At 39.9% G+C, this 16,281-nt stretch overlaps 1 pseudogene; it reads right to left on the reverse strand.

Moving 5' to 3' along the window:
* Positions 1 to 427: 427 nt before the first annotated feature.
* LOC118619663 lies at positions 428 to 9,282 on the reverse strand (annotated as a pseudogene).
* Positions 9,283 to 16,281: the final 6,999 nt, after the last annotated feature.

The raw sequence follows: 16,281 nt of genomic DNA on the forward strand, positions 1-16,281 counted from the left end.
GATTCAGAACCTAGCAGACCCCACCCACTCTCATTGCTATGAGTCCGTGTGTTTCCAGAAATATTAACTGCCCTTTGTGTAAGTTCACAGGCAAGTGTGAATACTGAAATCCAGCTAGAAAAAATAGCAACAAAGACAACATAAGGCGGACTCGTTAGAAAAGCTAAAGGAAAAAATTTTAAATGCCTCCAATTCAAGTCAAAATTAAGGTTAAGTCCCACCAGCTTTGCAGAACTGTGGATATTTTGCTGTTCTTTGCGGGGGTGGGAGGTGGGAGGCGGGGGACGGGGAAGGGGTGAGGGAGAGGTAGATAGATAATAAGCATGTTCCTCTAAGAAAAATACCATGGTTAAGTTTTTGAAGTCATTAAGTTACTTTAAATTCTGGACATTGTTCAAGGGTAGAGTATATATCGGTTGGAATGTGTTCACAGCTCATTCATCTCCAAAAATTGCTTCATGAAGGCCGCCAGCTCCTGAATATCCTCGATGGTGACCGCATTATACAGAGAGGCCGGGATGCCTCCCACACACCTATGCCCTTTCAACAAGATTATATTCAATTCAAGGGCTTTTTCGAGAAATCATTTTTCTAACACATCGTCTCCTTTGGCGTTGCCAATGCGGAATGGAATATTCATCTTGCTTCTTTTTTGAGGTTCTACTGAACATACATAGAATCTTTGAGAATTATCAATAATATCATAAATCATCTAAGATTTGATAAACTGAACTTCACGATGGCTGACGCATCGCTATTGTTCTCAATCTACTCCAGGACCAAGCCCACGACTTACATGCTGAAGCAGGGAGGTGTGTTGTACAAGGATTTGTTTCCGGCCTGCACTTTGTAGTCCAGGACCAAGGGGCACTCTCTGAGGGAGAACCCCAGCAGGTCATCTCGGATGATCACCACCGTGTCCCCTGCAGAGCCAAAGTTCTTCTGCGCACCAGCAAAAATCACCCCCAACTTGTAAATGTCCACTGGTTTGGGATAAAATCAAATTCCACCCTGTGCACGGTCTGGTTGGTGCAATAGTATACATAGGAGGCCTCGGGACTGAGGGTCCATGTGCTTGGGTCTAGAATATTTGTGCATCTCCCAAGTTTGGGGTTAGGATGTTCACAGTCCCAAAGTTCTCAGCTTCTTCTGAGGCTTTAGCTGACTAAGCTCCTGTCACCACATAGTTGGCACACTGTCCAGCTTTAAGTCCAAACGGATTTAAGGGGACAGCACTGAACTGGCCAGACCCACCTCTTTGCATAAAAATTACCTCAGAGTTACATGGAACAGCTAGCAATTCCCACACAAGTTTCTGTGTTGTTAAGAATCTTAGCGAAGTCTGATGACCTGTGGCTCATTTCAAGAACACCAATCCCAATGCCTTTGTAGCCTAACAAAATTTTTTTGTATCTGCAATAATACCTAGCAGGGCAGCTTGGCCTGCCCAACACGAAATTGACCACTTGTCTCAGGGCGTCCACGGTGCTGCGGCTTGGGTGCCAAGTGAGCCAGAGAGAACCGGACACACGAGCTGAAAGAGTGTCCAAAATTCCCTCTCTTTAGTCCTCTATAAGAAAGTATGTTGCCTTGAAGAAGAAAAGGCAAATTCCCTTTCAAACACATTTGTCCGTTCTTTGGATTATCCAGGTTTAGATGAGTCACTAATTACAGATAACCATTTACTTAGGATGTTTGTTATCCATGAACATAGGTATATTGACTAATATATAAATTCAACCAATGAATGTGGGTGAGATTTTTTTTAAGTTTTTTATTAATAAATTTAGTTTTGTTGCAAATGATTCTCCTTTTCCCCACATTGGCACCCTCCTCCTGCCCCCCCCCCCCCTAGTTGTCTATATCAATTGGTTACTCATACATGCATATAAATTCTGTGGTCTGTCTCTTTTCTCCCCTGTCGCTCTCTTCTGAGATTTGTCAGTCTCTACTCCACATTCATGTCTCCAGGGTCCGTTCTGTTCATCAGACTGTTTTGTTCATTATATTCCACAAATAAGTGAGATTGAGTGATATTTGTTTTTCTCTGATTGGCTTATTTCGCTTAGCATAATACCCTCCAGGTCCATCCAAAGGATAAGAGAGCTTTCTTTCTTACAGCTGAATAGTATTTCATTGTGTATATGTACCACAGCTTTTTTATCCACTCATCTATTGATGGATGCTTGGGCGGTTTACAGATCTTAGCAATTGTAAATAGCGCTGCTATAAACATAGGGGTACATATATTCTTTTGGATTGGTGTTGCAGACTTCTTAGGATATATCTTCTTAGGATATATTCCTAGGAATGGGATCACTGGATCAAATGGAAGTTCAATTTTTAATTTTTTTGAGAAAATACCATATTGTCGTTCATAGTGGCTGCACCAGTCTGCATTCCCACAAGCAGTGTACTAGAGTCCCTTTTTCTTTCTTTCTTTCTTTCTTTCTTTCTTTCTTTCTTTCTTTCTTTCTTTCTTTCTTTCTTTTTCTTTCTTTCTTTCTTTTTGATAGAGTGGGAGAGAGAGAGGAAGAGAGAGAAAAGAGAAACATCAATGTGAAAGGAACACATCTAGTGGCTGCCTCCCGCACGACCCCAACCAGGGCTGGGGACAAACTGCAACCAAGGTACCTGCCCTTAGGGGGAACCAAACCCCGGTCTCTCTGGACCGCAGGCCAATGCTGTAACCGCTGAGCCAAACCAGCCAGGGCTAGAGTCCCCTTTTCTTCACACCCTCCCCAGCACTTGTTTGATAATTTGTTGATGGCAGCCATTCTGGCATGTGTGAGATGATACCTCCTACTTGTATTAATTTGCATCTCTCTGATGATTAGTGACGTTGAGCATTTTTTCATGTCTCTTGGCCATTTGTATGTTCTGTTTGGAGAGGTGTCTCTTTAGGCCCTCAGCTCATTTTTTAATTGGATTCTTTGTCTTCCTTTTGTTGAGTTGTATGAGTACTCTATATATTTCGGAAATTCACCCCTTATCTGATATATCATTGGCAATTATACTCTCCCATATAGTGGGTTCCCTTTCCATTTTGAGGCTTGTTTCTTTTTCTATGCAGTAGCTTTTTAGTTTGATGTAGTTCCATGTGTTCATTTTTTCCTTTGTTTCTCATGCCTTAGGTGATGTATCATTGAAAATTCCGCTGTCCCCCATGTTCATAGCAGCACTATTTACAATAGCTAAGATCTGGAAACAGCCCAAGTGTCCACCAGTAGACGAATGGATAAAAAAGCTGTGGTACATATACACAATGGAGTACTATGCAGCAGTAAGAAAGAAAGATCTTTTTTTCTTTGAGACGACATGGAGGGACCTGGAAAGTATTATCCTAAGTGAAAGAAGCCAAGCAGAAATAGACAAATACCACATGATCTCACTTATATACGGAATATAATGAACATAACAGTCTGAGGAATACAGTAGACCCAGACACATGGAAGTAGGGCACAGACTGACATCCCTCAGAAGAGGGGATGGGGGGTGGGGGGGATGGGAAGAGATAAACCACAGAACTTATATGCATGTATGCATGACCAATGGACATGGACAACTAAGCCGGGGACAGGGTGGAGGGGGGGTGGGGTGGGGGGTGCCAATGGGGTAAAAAGGTAAAATATCTGTAACAAAAAAATAAATAAAAATTCATAAAAAAATATATATATTAAAAATAAATAAATAAATAAAATAAAAATAAAAATGTTAAAGCCACAGGAAAAAAAAAAAGAAAAAGAAAATTCCGCTGTGTGTGATGGCTGAAATTTTGTTACCTACATTTTCTTCTAGGATTTATATGGATTCATGAGTCACATTTAAGTCTTTTATTCATTTTGAGTTTATTCTTGTATATGGTGTAAGTTGGTGGTCGAATTTCATTATTTTGCATGTAATTGTCCAATTTTCTCAACACCATTTATTAAAGAGGCTGTCCTTACTCCACTGTATGCTCTTGCCACCTTTGTCAAATATTAATTGAGCATAATTTCTTGGGTCAATTTCTGAGTTCTCGGTCCTATTCAACTGATCTATGTGCCTGTTCTTATGCCAGTACCAGGCTGTTTTTATTACAATGGCTTTGTAGTATAACTTGATATTCGGTATTGTGATCCCTCTTACTTTGTTCTTCTTTTTCAAGATTGCTGTGGCTATTTAGGGTCTTTTTTGGTTCTATATAAACTTTTGGAGTATTTGATCTAGTTCCATGAAATATGACATTGGTATTTTAATGGGGATTGCACTGAATCTGTAGATTGCTTTGGGGAGTATGGACATGTTAATGATGTTCATTCTTTCGATCCATGAACAAGATATATGCTTTCACTTTTTTTAAAAGTATTTTTTCTTTACTGCTTTTAGAGAGAGACAAAGGGAGAGGGAGAGAGAGATAGAAACATCAATGAGAGAGAACATCAGTTGGCCGCCTCCTGTATGCCCCCCACTGGGAATCGGGCCCACAACCCAGGCATGTGCCCCTACCGGGAACCGAACTGGTGACTTCTTGGTGCATGGGACAACACTCTACCAGTGAACCACATCCACCAGGCTCCACATTTTTAAATCTTCCTTTATTTCTTTTTTCCATGTCCTATTGTTACCTAAGAACAGGTCCTTTACTTCATGGGTTATGTTTATTCCTATGTATCCTACTCTTTTTGCTGCAATGGTAAATGGGACTTATTTTTTGGTTTCCCTTTCTGTGAGTTCATTGTTGGTGTATAAGATTGCTATCAATTTCTTGATGTTAATTTTGTGTCCTGCTACTTAGTCAAATTTATCTATTAGCTCTAGAAGGATTTGATGGAGCCTTTAGGGATTTTTGTGTACAATATCATGTCATCTGTAATGACAGTTTTACTTCCTCCTTTCCAAATTGGATACCTTTTATTTTTCCTTCTTGTCTAATTGCCATGGCTAAGACTTCCAGTACTATGTTAAATAGAAGTGGTGAAAGTGGGCATCACTGTTATGTTCCTGTTCTTAAAGAAAATGCTTCTATTTTTTTTCCATTGACTATGTTGTTGGCTGTAGGTTTTTCATATATGGCCTTTATTATGTCATGATATGATCCCTCTACTCCCATATTGCTGAACATTTTTATCAGAAATGTGTGCTGTATTTTGTTGAATGCTTTTTCAGCATATATTGATATGATCACATGGTTTTTACTTTCATTTTGTTTATGTGATGTATCACATTTATTGATTTGCAAATATTGTACCAGCTTTGAATCCTTGGGATGAATCCCACTTGGTCATGATGAATAATTTTTTTGATACATTGCTGGATCTGATGTACTAATATTTTGTTAATTATTTTGCCATCTATGGTTATCAGGGATATTGGCCTGTAGTTTTCTTTCTTTGTAGTGTCTTTATCTGGTTTTGGAATTAGAATTATTCTGGCCTCATAAAATGAGTTTGGAAGTCTTCCTTCTTCTTGGATTTTTGGAATTATTTGAAGAGAATGGGTGCTAGTTCTTGGAATGTTCGGTAAAATTCCCCTGTGAATCCATCCAGACCCAGGCTTTTGTTTCCTGAAGATGTTGATTACATCTTCAATTTTCTTAATTGTTATTGGATTGTTCAAGTTTTATATCTCTTCCCAGATCAGTTTTGGGAAACTGGGTGATTTCTAGAAATTTATCCATTTAACCTATATTGTCCAATTTGTTGGCGTATAATTGTTCATAATATTTTTAAATGATCCTTTGTGCCCTGGCCAGTTTGGGTCAGCAGTTAGAGTGTTGGCCTGCAGTCCACAGAGACCTGGGTTCGGTTCCCGCTAGGGACACGTACCTCGGCTGCAGTTTGTCCTTGGCCCTGGCTGGGTCATGCGGGTGGCGGCCACTCGATGTGTCCCTTTCACGTCGATGTTTCTCTCTCTCTCCCTCCTGCTCTATCTGAATAAAAAATGGAAGAATGTCTTTGGGTGAGGATTAAAAATAAATAAATAAATACATAAATAAATAAATAATCTTTTGTATTTCTTTGGTGTCAGTTGTTACTTCTTCTCTTTTATTTCTGATTTTGTTTATTTGGATCCTGTATTTTTGTTTCTTAGTGAGACTGGCTCAAGGTCCATCAATCTTGTTTATTTTTTCAAAGAACCAGCTCTTTGTTTCATTGATATTTTGAATTGTGTTTTAATTTCTATGTTGCTTATTTATGCTCTGACATTAACTATTTCTTTTCTTCTACTTGCTTTGTGTTTTTCTTTTTGTTTACATTCAAGTTCTTTAATTTGTGATGTTAGATATTCAATTCAAAATTTTTTTGTTTTTTGAGGTAGGTCTGTAGTGCAATGAACTTCCCTCTCACAACTGCTTTCCCTGCACCCCATAGATTTTGTGTTGTTGTGTATTCATTTTCCTTGGTTTTCAGGAATTTTTTTTAATTCTTCCTTGATCTCCTTGATAGCCCATTCATTGTTTAATAATATGTTATTTAGCCTCCCTGTATTTGAGTGATTTTGACTGTTTTTATTGTAATTGATTTCTGCTTTCATGCCATTGTGATCGGAGATGATGCCTAATATGATTTCAATCTTCTTGAATTTGTAGAGACTACATTTGTGTCCTAACATATGGTGTATCTTTGAGAATGTCTCATGTGCACTTGAGAAAAATGTGAATTCTTCAGTTTTGGGGTGTAATTCTCTGTAGATATCTATTAAATCCATTTGATCTAGTGCATCATTTAGAGTCTGTTTTGTTGCTAATATTTTGTCTAAAGGATCTATCCAGTGATGTCAGTAGAGTGTTGAAGTCCCCTGCTATGATTGTATTGCTATCGAATTCTCCTTTGAAGACCTCCAGAAGATTTTTAATATATTTTGGTGCTCCTATATTGGGTGCATATATGTTTACCAAGGTTGCATCTTCCTGTTGGATAGATCCTTTCAATATTATGTAGTAGCCTTTTTTTGTCTCTATTTATGGCCTTCATTTCGAAGTCTAATTTATCGGATATGAGTATTGCTACCCCAGCTTTTTTTCTTTTCTGTTGGCTTGGGAAACTTTTTCCATCCCTTCACTTTGAACCAATGGGAGTCTTTTGTTGTAAAGTGGGTCTCCTGTAAACAATATATATGAGTCATGCTTTCTCAACCATTCAGCTACTCTGTGTCTTTTCTTCCATTTACAGTTAAGGTTATTATTGATATGTAATTATTTATCACCCTTTTTGTTTATTGCGGTTATTTTTTTCTTCCTATTTCTTCTATTAATTACAGCAGTCCTTTTAACATTTTTGCAGTGCTGGTTTGGTGCTAATACAGTCCCTTAGCCTTTTTTGTCTGGGAAGCTCTTTATTTCACCTTCTATTTTGAATGATAGCCTTGATGGATAGAGTACTCTTGGGTTCAGATTCTTGTTTTTCATTACCTTGATTACTTCATGCCATTCCCTTCTGGTCTGCAGTGTTTCTGTTGAGAAGTCAACTCATAGCCTTATGGGGGTTTCTTTGTAGGTAACCTGTTGCTTATCTCTTGCTGCTTTTAGGATCTCTCTTTGTCTTTAAGTTTTGGCATTTTAATTATTATGTGCCTTGGTGTTGGCCTCTTTGGGTTCTTCTTAGTTGGGGCTCACTGTGCTTCTTGTACTTGTGTGCCTTTTTTCTTCACCAAGTTAAGAAAGTTTTCTGTCATTATTCCTTCAAATATATTAGCTCATTTTCTCCTTCTTCTGGTACACCTATGGTGCATATGTTGTTATGCTTCATGTTGTCCCACAGTTCTCTTAGGCTGTCTTCCTGTTTTTTAATTGTTTTTTCTTTTTGACTTTTTGATTGGGTGAATTTTTCTGCTCTGTCTTCTAATTCACTGATCCTATGTCGTCAGCTTTGTCTACTCTGCTGGCTATTCTTTGCAATGTCTTCTTTATTTCCACTGTCACTTTTCATTTCCAATTGGTTGGTTTTCAATGTTTTTATATATTTACTTGTGCTATTGAGCTCTTTACTCATGTGGTTGAGCTTCCTTATGATTATTGCTCTGAACTCTCCTTTTGTTTTTTGTTTATTTTTTGTTTTGTTTTGTTTTTTATCCTCACCCAAGGACATTTTCCCATTTTTTTGTTCAGGTAGAGTGGGAGGGAGAGAGAGGAACAGAGAGAGAGAGAGAAACATCGATGTGAAAGGAACACATCGAGTGGCTGCCACCCACACAACTGACCAGGGCCGGGGACAAACTGCAACCGAGGTATGCACCCTTAGCGGGAACCGAACCCGTGTCTCTCAGGACCACAGGTCGACGCTCTAACCACTGAGCCAAACCGGCCAGGGCTGAACTCTCCTTTTGATATCTTGCTTAATTCTACGTCATTTATTTGTTCTCCTGCAGAATTTGTTCTTTCATTTGTGATTACTAGCTTTGTTTCACCACATTGGCTGTCTCAGTGGGTTTTGGAGCCTGCCAAATTTTCCCTGTGGGTATTGGTGTTCCTCTGGTTGTGGCTCCCTCTGCTGGGCTTGGATGAGTGTGGGAGGACTCACATTAAATGCCACTGTCAAGTCTTACTTTCTTGGGTATATTTGCAAGCTAAGGAAAGGGTCAGTTATCCTGTAGCTTTTTGCCTGGAGGCTATTGGCCTCAGTACTTGATGAGCTTTCATTTGTATTTCTCTGACCTGGTCTAGTGGTTTTGAATTCCTGTGAGAGGAGCCCTTGCTTCTACCCAGGGCTCTGGGAAGGGGCTCTTTGAGTAAGATGGCTACAGTGTTGTCAGGGAGTGATTCAGTACAGAACTCCTGGTGTCCACCCCTCCTGAGCTGGGAGTTCTGGATTTTCTCCACTCAGTTCTAGTTAAGTCTGCCCTCCCAAGGTGAGTGGCTATAGCTGATTTACCAGTGAAGCCCTTACTAGTTTATTAATTTGAGATATTAATGAGCCTTAATTTGCATTTCTCTGAACTGGCCTGGTGGTGTTGAATTCCTTTGGGAGAGGCCTTTACTTTTCTCTAGGGCTCTGGGAAAGAGCTCTTTGAATAAGATGTATATTCTCCTGTGAGATTCAGTACAGAACTCCCTGAATCCACCCCTCTGAAGCCAGCAGCCCTCTTTTCACTCAGTTCCAGTCCAGTCTGCCCTTCCTCTGTCAGAGCCCATGGTGAGTGGCTACAGCTGGTTTGTTTGTTTGTTTGTTGGTTTGTTTGTTTTAAACCTGCTTTCTCAGCAGAAAGTGCACACAGCTAATACAGCTCTCTGCTGTTGCCCATGGGCTCCAGACTGCCCCCACATACCCCTGCAATTTCTAACAGGCTCATTTTGGCATCCATGGTTGTCCTGGTTCTGTCCAGCTGTTCTTCAGTTGGTTTTTCCTGATGATTTGTCTTTATTTTAGTTGTAATTGCAATTTGGTCCTGGAAGATTAACTGTTTAGCTTCCATTCATTCTGCTGTGGGTTTTTTTTTCTTTCTTCAGATTTTAAAATTTTTAATAAAACCCAAAAAGTCAATCCCTGACTGATGGCAAAGTTCATTAGAGTTTCTTACTGATGCACCAAGGTTGTAGATTCAATCTCTAGTCAGAGCACATACAACAAATTATTATTTCTCTCTTTTTTTTCTCTCTATCCCTTTCTGTCTTTCTAAAATCAATAAGTAAATTTAAAAATAAAAGAAAGCCATGGACAGTTTGTATTAGAGGTTACAGCATCGACCTACAGACCAGAGACTCTTGGGTTTGGTTTCCACTAAGAGCATGTACCTCAGTTGCAGATTGTCCCTGTCCCAGTTGGGGTCATGTGGATGGCAACCAGTCAATGTGTGTCTCTCACATCAATGTTTCTCTCTCTCTCTCTTCTCTCCTCTCTCCCTCTCGCTCTATCTGAAAATACAGGATATAAATAAATAAATAAATAAATAAATAAATAAATAAATATAAAAGAGTTCCTTTAAAGAAAAAAAAAAAAAGAACAGTCATTTCTTGCATGTAAATCTCAGGTGAACTCTGAAAATCATTTATAAAAGTAGATTCTTAAACTTATAACAAAGTATGAAATTAAAGACTATGAAAGCCAATATATGCATATATACTTCCAAACTCCACTTACAAAATAAGAAACAATTGAGAATTAATTTTAAAGAACTTTTAAAGTTCTTCCCTAATATATTTTTTTTTCAGAATTAACGTTTTAAAAAACTAATTTTATTGTTGAATGTATTATATATGTCCCTCATTTTTTCCCCAATGACCCTATCCTCTATACTCGCACCCTTCTTTTGCCTTCCTCACACTATTGTTTGTGTCCACTGGTTATGCATATATCCACATAAGTTCTTTGGTTTATCTCTTCCTGCCTCTCCTTCCCCCTTCCCTTTGAGGTTCATCAGTCTAACAGTCAATTTGTACTTCTTTATATTTTATTTTATTTTTGTTACAGATGTTTCTCCTTTTTTACCCCATTGATACCCTCCTCCCCATTCCCCTGCCCCATCCCTGGCTTTGTTGTCCATGTTCATTGGTTATGCATACATGCATATAAGTTCTGTGGTTTCTCTTTCCTCCCCCCACCCCTCCCTCTTCTGAGGGTTTTCAGTCTGTACCCTCCTTCCATGTTTCTGGGCCTACCCTATTCCTCAGACTGTTATGTTCATTATATTCCACAAATAAGTGAGATCATGTGGTATTTGTCTTTTTCTGCTTGGCTTATTTCACTTAGGATAATACTTTCCAGGTCCCTCCATGTCGTCTCAAAGGATAAGAGATCTTTCTTTTTTACAGCTCCATAGTACTTCATTGTGTATATGTACCACAGCTTTTTTACCCATTCGTCTACTGATGGACACTTGGGCTGTTTCCAGATCTTAGCTATTGTAAATAGTGCTGCTATGAACATGGGAGTACATATATTTTTTCTTAACCCTTCATCTTTTTCACCCATCTCCCCAACCTCCCTCTCAACAAAAAGTTCTTTTTTTTTATGAGTCTGTTTCTGTTCTGCTTAGTCATTTTGCTTGCAGATTCAATTGTAGTAGATATATTTAGTAGATTTATTTCCATTTTATCATTCATATTTTTATCTTCATTTTCTTCTTCTTCTTCAAGAAGATCCTTCCACATTTTATATAATACTGGTTGGTGGTGATGAACTCCTTTAGCTTTTTTTTTTTTTTGTCTGGGAAGCGCTTTAAAGGTGCATTGATTCTAAATGATAGCTTTGCAGGATAGAGTAAGCTTGGTTGTAGGTCCTTGCTTTTCATCACTTTGAATACTTCTTGCCACTCCTTTCTGGCCTGCAAAGTTTCTGTTGAGAAATCAGTGATAGTCTTATGGAAGCTCCCTTGTAGGTAATAAATTGCTTTTCTCTTGTTGCATTTAAGATTCTCTCATTGACTTTAACCTTTTGCATTTTGATTATGTTGTGGGTCTCTTTGGGGTCATCTTGTTTGTGACTCTGTGTGCTTCCTGGACTTCTATGACTGTTTCCTTCACCAAGTAAGGGAAGTTTTCTGTCATTATTTATTAAACCAGGTTTTCAACTTCTTGCTCTCTCTCTCTTCTCCTTCCAGCGTTCCCACGATGAGACTGTTGGTATGCTTGAAGCTGTCTCAGAGGTTCCTTACACTATCCTCATTTTTTAGATTCTTTTTTGATTTTTGCTGTTCAGATTGGATGTTTTTTGCTTCCTAATAACCAAATCAATGGTTTGCTTCTTGGCTTCACCTACTCTACTACTGATTCCCTGTAAATTATTCTTTATTTCAGTTAGTGCATCCTTAATTTCTGACTGGTCCTTTTTAATGCTCTTGAGGTCTTCATTAAGTTCCTTGATGTTCTCACAAAGTTCCTTGAAATTCTCATTAAGTTCATTGAGCATCCTTATAATCAGTGTTTTGAACACTGCACCTGTTAGATTTCTTATCTCCATTTTGTTTAGTTCTTTTCCTGGAGTTCTGTTTTGTTCTTTCATTTGGGACATGTTTCTTCATCTCCTCATTTTGGCTGCCTCCCAGTGTATGTTTCTATGTATCAGGTAGAGTTGCTATGTCTCCTAGGCTTCCTAGGGTGGCCTATCATAGTAGGTGTCCTGTAGGGTCTAGTGGCACAGCCTCCCTGGTCACACAGCTGGGCCATCGAGGTGCACCCCTCATGTGGAATGTACACCTTTCAACTGTAATTGAGTATTGATTGCTGTTGGCACTTCAATGTAAGGGATTTATTCAGGCTGATCAGCTGCAAAGTCTGGCTGTGCCCACTAACCACTGACCTCTGACCACCTTGGATGACCAGCTATGCAGAGGCCCACCACACAGAGTAAAACTTATTTCAGCAGGGATCTGGTACCCACTGAGTCTACTCCTTGAGTGTGTCGCTTTCGGAGGTGGTTGGGTGGTGGTGCTTCGGTGTTGTCTAACGCTGTTCACTGGGTGAGTTGGCCCTGGGGCAAAGTCAACAACTGCCTATGTTCTACCCGGAGCCACCAGGCATAAGCTACAAAGCTATCTGTTGATGGCTACTTCTTGTGCTAGACTTGGAGGTGCCTCGGCAAGGCCAAGCAGTGAACCAAGACTGGCTGTGAACCAAGATGGGGTCCATTTAGCAAGAGGTATGGGGTTTGCTGAGGCCAGATGCTTCTTGTTTGAAAGAATTTAGGAAAATCTGAAGCAGGAGCCAAGACAGGCCAATCCTATTATAAATCCCCTACAAACAACTTGGGTGGGCCTGAAAGTTGGGTGGGGTAGGCCTCAGGGGATCACCAGGGCAGGGGAAAACAGTGTGAACCAGGTTGCTGGAGTCCTGGAAATGGCACCTGTCTGACGGCCCCATGGGGGAAGGGCTCACCAAAGGAACAATGGCCTCCACCAGCACATCTGTCCAGGAGAAAGCTCCTGCTCTCGATCTGATGCCAAACAACTCAGTTCTTACCTATATGTCCCTGGTGCCTTTCAAGTTGCCTCCCCCCATTGAAGCCTGGAGGGAGTGAGTCAGAGTAAGTGTGTGCATGGGCCCTTATTTTTTGAATCCTCACCCAAGGATATTTTTACATTTATCTTCAGACTGAGTAAGAGGGGGAGAAAGAAAAAGAAAGAAACATTGATGTGAGAGAGACATCGATTGGCTGCCACCTGCACAACCACAACAAGGGCTGGGGATAAACAGCAAAAAATGTATGTGCCCTTGGCCAGAATCAAACCTGGGACCCCCTGTTTTGCAGGCAGATACTCTCACCACTGAGCCAAACTGGCCAGGGTCGTGCATGGGCCCTTTAATAGGAACTGCCTGGGACTCCAACAGCTTCAGCCTCCCTCAGCCTTGATTACTGCTGGGGTTTATTTCCCCCTCACCTGAGACACTTCTGCTTTTATCTTCAGATAGAGAAGGAGACACATCAAGTGGTTGCCACCCAAACTACCTCAACCAGGGCCAGAAATAAACTTCAACCAAGGTACGTGCCCTTAGCGGGAACCAAACCTGAGACTCTCTGGTCCACAGGCCAATGCTTTAACTGCTGAGCCAAAGCAGCCAGGGTGATTTCTTCTGGTTTTTACATCCAGAAATTATGGGGACTTCTCTTCCTGGCCCTGGAACCTTGAGGTGGGGTGCCTGGTGTGGAATGGGATCCCTTACTCCTCAGGGGGACCTTCAAAGCCAAGGTATACCTCCTGATTTTTATCCTCCACAGATGAGTGTGGGACAAGCCCTTCTATGTCTCCACCCCTCCTACCAGTCTTGATGTGGCTTCTTTTAATTAATTTATTTATTTTTATTTTTATTTTTTTATTCCTACCCAAGGACATTTTTACATTTATCTTTCAGATAGAGTGGAAGAGACAGAAGGAGGAAGAGAGAGAGAGAAATAGCAATGCGAGAGAGACACATAGAGTGGTTGCCACCCACACGACCCCAACTGAGGCCAGAGACAAACCACAACTGAGGTATGTGCCCTTAGAGGGAACCAAACCTGGGACTCTGGTCCATGGGCCAATGCTCTAACCACTGGCCAGGGCAATGTGGCTCCTTTTAAAATTTCCTAGTTGTAAGACTTCCATTCAGCTCAATTTCAGGTGGTTCTAAATGGTGGTTGTTCTGTAGTTTAGTTGTACTTTTGATGTGGTTGTGGGAGGAGGCAAGTACCATGTTTACCTACACCACTATCTGGACTGGAAGCCTTAGTTTCTTATTCAGTTTAGATATTTTATTAAACTAAGACATATATCTGATCAAACACATAAACAAACTTAAGAGTATATTGTTTTTTACCCAATTCTCATAAATTAATGGTCATTTGACTCCTAATATACAGTCATAGATTGTTACACCTCCAGAAGCAAACTTGAAGGATATTCACCATGTGGTGGAAGACCAAATCTTAACTTTTACCCATGAATTAAATCCAAGTATAGTACTCTCTGAAAAAGGCAAGATTTAGAATTTCTTTTGAAATAATTGGTAAGTATTGAGCGTGTACCATGTGCCAAACCCAGCACTATTTGTACTAGTAGATACAGATGACAAAAATAAACAACAAATTACTTTTCATTAAAGACCTTCTTTTATTAACATAGAGAAAAGATATGGACTAAGAGGTGTGCTAAGTATTTTTAGTACCCATCTCACTGAGTCTTCTCAGCAACCCCATGTAATAGGAACAATGGAACCTCAGTTCTTGAACTTAATTTGTTCCAGAAAGCTCTTTAAGAAATGGTTTGTTTGAAAGCCAAATATTTTTTCCCATTTTAAATAATGTAAATTGAATTAATTTGTTCTAGACCCCAAAATGATATCCTGTTTTAACCTTTCTCATTTACAGTACATGTTTAATGTACTGTTTAATATATGAACAATTATTTTCTTAAATTTATCGAACCACCTCCTATTATCCTTCAACAAATCACTTTCACCACTCATTTCAGGGGTGTCTTTCAGGAGGTCAGTGTGGGGGACCTTTTTCACAAATCACTACCTTTTGAAATGCTGTCACCAGCTAACAGCTTTTTGTGTATCCAAATCAACAACAATTTTTCTACTTCTTCAACTGCCTATGATCATTGTTTCTTTCACACCTTTAGCAACATTAACACAATTTTTTTATTCTCACCCAGGATATTTTTCCATTTTTCTTCAGCTTGAGTTGGAGGGAGGGGGAGAAGAGAGAGAGAGAGAAACATAGATGTGAGAGAGACGCATTGACTGGTTGCCTCCTGCACGACCCCAACCAGGGTGGGAAATAAAACATAACCAAGGTACATGCCCTTGACCAGAATCAAACCCAGGACTAATTAGTCCACAGGCCAATGCTCTAACTGCTGAGCCAAACTATCCAGGGCAACCTTAACACTCTTGATGGTCTCTTTATGTTTTAAAATTTTGCTATTTATCCATTTCACCAGCATCAAAAGCAAAGCAAAACTAAACTAAACTAAAAAAAACCCACAAAAGTATTCCCAACATAACTTTATGAGATGTTAACTAGAAAAGTTTAGCTGTAAACTGACTCATACTGGCACAATTTCTCCTTTGTGTCCTGAAAGATTTTTTTTTTTTTTTTTTTTTGTCATTCTGATACATCATGAAAGGGTTGTCAGGTGAAGAACCAAGGTTGAGATTTTATTCTGTATTACATGAGGTCCACATCTGTGATACTTAGTAACACATTCGGCTTCAGAATTTCTAGGACAGACCTACATGCCAAAGTGGTTTTACTCATATAAACTCAGAGACAAAGACTCTAGTTACTAAAGTGTCCAAAATGGTGACAGAGTGAATGGAAGCTACATCGGCCACCTCCCAGGACCAAACCAGAATTACAAAATAAATAAAGATAAATGGTTCGAACAAAAACAACAGAAAAGTATCTGGAGAGGACGCCTATAACCGCAGTCAGAAAAAGGACACTATATCTACCCTGGTAGGAACTGTAGAGACATAAGAAGGCGGGCTTGGAGCCCACAAACAGCAGCTGTTTTAGCTGTGAGCACCTCCCTTGGGGTTAAAATTCCAAACCGGCTCCACAGCACAGAGGACCAGGACAGAGCACTTAATTAGTTATGACCACTCACCTTGGGCTCCAGCAGAAAGAGAGCAGACTGGACTGGAATTGTGGGGAGAGACTCAAGAGTTTGGAGAGCTGGGACGGTAATGAGAGTTTATGCTGAATCACTCCCTCACAGGACAATAGCCATCTTACTCAAAAAGCCCCTTCCCATTGCCGTAGGGAGAAGCAACAGCTCCTCCCTCAGGAATTTAACACCACCAGGCCAGGCCAGAGAAATACACATTGAGGCTCATTAACAAGCAGCAAGTATCAATCCCACCCACTGGAAATCCTCTTA

This window comes from Molossus molossus, unplaced genomic scaffold, assembly GCF_014108415.1.
Source record: "Molossus molossus isolate mMolMol1 unplaced genomic scaffold, mMolMol1.p scaffold_m16_p_7, whole genome shotgun sequence".
NCBI lineage: Eukaryota > Metazoa > Chordata > Mammalia > Chiroptera > Molossidae > Molossus > Molossus molossus.